The sequence below is a fragment of the Ochotona princeps genome, chromosome Y, assembly GCF_030435755.1.
Source record: "Ochotona princeps isolate mOchPri1 chromosome Y, mOchPri1.hap1, whole genome shotgun sequence".
NCBI classification, from domain to species: domain Eukaryota; kingdom Metazoa; phylum Chordata; class Mammalia; order Lagomorpha; family Ochotonidae; genus Ochotona; species Ochotona princeps.
The window spans coordinates 28,555,920-28,558,245 of record NC_080866.1 but is presented as its reverse complement, the minus strand read 5'-3'; positions in this window follow the sequence as shown (position 1 = coordinate 28,558,245).

Below are 2,326 nucleotides of genomic sequence, written 5' to 3'. Positions count from 1 at the left end.
GGGTTTTTTGGCACTGGAAGAGCTGTTTTGCTTCTTCGGACAGTTGAAATTCACCACCACACTACCTTACTTAGTTGTCATATCCACTTTCAGACATATGTGCTGCCAGAGCACTTGGTATCCATGGCAATGGGAAATGGCTTGGGGGCTGAACTTGTCTTTTGTTGTGGAGCTTTGAGCGCCTTGAGTGAGGAGCTCCATATTAGTTGTGTGTGGGTGCTCATCCTGCTTGATTCCATCACACTGGGTTCAATGGGCATTTGACAGGAAGGAATCAAGCATGGTTTCCTAGATACCTGCCAGGACAGGTTTTGGTATGTGAAGTTCATGAGGCAGGTGGAGTTGTTTTGGCACTTGAAGAGCTGTGCTGGTGCTTTGGGCAGTGGCCATTCAGCACCACACTACCTTCCCTAGGTGTCATATTCACGTACAATCACATGTGCTGCCAGAGCACTTGGTTTCCATGGAAACGGGAAATGTCTTGGGCGCTGAACTTGTGTTTGGATGTGGAGTTTTGAACAGCGTGAGTGACGAGCTCTATGTTAGATTTGTGTGGGTGCTCAAGGTGCTTGACTAAATCACACTGGGTTCAGTGGCCATTTGACAGGAAGTGACCAAACAGGGTTACCTAGATAGCTGCCAGGACAACTGATGGTATGTGAAGTTCATGAGCCAGGTGGCGTTGTTTTGGTACTGGAAGAGCTGTGCTACTGCTTCGGACAGTTGAAATTCACCACTACACTACCTCCCTTAGGTGTCATATCCACTTTCAGAGATATGTGCTGCCAGAAATCTTGGTTTCCATGACAAAGGGAAATGATTTGAGCAGTTAACCTGTCTTGGCTATGGAGTTTTGAGCGCCCTGAGTGAGGGCCTACATGTTAGTTTTGTGTGGCTACTCAACCTGCTTGATTCCATCCCACTGGGCTCAATGGGCATTGGACCAGAAATGACCAAGCAGGGTTTCCTAGATAGCTGCCAGGACAGCTGATGGTATGTGAAGTTCATGAGCCAGGTGGAGTTGTTTTGTCACTGGAACAGGTGTTTTGCTGCTACGGGCATTGGACATTCACCACCACACTACCTTCCATTGGTGTCATGTCCACTTGAACACATATGTATTTCCAGAGCACTAGGTTTCCATGGCAATGGGAAATGGCTTGGGCGATGAACCTGTCTTAGGTTATGGAGTTTTGAGCACCTTGAGTCAGGAGCTCCATGTTAGTGTTGTTTTGGTGCTCAACCTGCTTGATTCCATCACACTGGACAAAATGGGTATTTGACGGATGTAACCAAACAAAGTTTCCTAGAAATCTGCCAGGACAACTGATGGTAGGTGAAGTTCATTAGCCAGGTGGAGTTGTTTTGGCACTGGCAGAGCTGTGCTGCTGCTTCGGCCAGTGCCATTTGCCACCACTCAATTTTCCCCAGGTGTCATATCCACTTTCAGAGATATGTGCTTCCAGAGCTCTCGGTTTCCATGGCAGCGGTAAATGGATAGGGCGATGAACTTGTCTTTGGCTGTGGAGTTTTGAGAGCCTCGAGTGAGGAGCTCCATGTTAGTTTTGTGTGGGTGCTCCAGGAGCTGGGAACAATGGTCTTTGGACCACAAGTGATCAGGAAGGGTTCCCAAATATCTGCAAGCACAGCTAATGGTATTTGAAGTTCATGAGTCAGGTGGACTTGTTAAGGCACTGGGAGAACTGTGCTGCTGCTTCGGGCAGTCTCCATTCACTACCGTGATGAGTTCCCTTGGTGTCACATGCATTGTTACACATAAGTGCCGTCACAGAACTTGGTTTCCATGGCAGCAGGAAATGGCTTGGGCGCTGAACTTGTTTTGAACTATTGAGCTTTGAGCACCTTGAGAGAGGAGCTCCATGTTAGTGTTGTTTGGGTGCTCAACTTGCTTGATTCCATCACACTGGACTCAATTGCCAGTGGACCAGAAGTGACCAAGCAGGGTTTTCCTAGAGAGCTGCCAGAACAGCTGATGGCATGTGAAGTTCATGAGCCAGGGTCAATTGTTTTGGCGATGGAAGAGCTGTGCTGCTGATTCTGGCAGTTGTCATTCACTTGAGGACCTATATTCCCTAGGTGTCAAATCCACTGTTCCACATATGTGTTGCCAGAGCACTTGGTTTCCAAAGCAGCAGGAAATGGGATGTGCGATGAACTTGTGCTGGGCTGTGGATCTCTGAGCGCCCTGAGTGAGGAACTATATGTTATTTTGGTGTGGGTGCTCAAGCTGCTTGATTCCATCACAATAGGCCCAATTGGCATAGGGCCGAAAGTGACCAAACATGGTTTCCTAGACAGCTGCCAG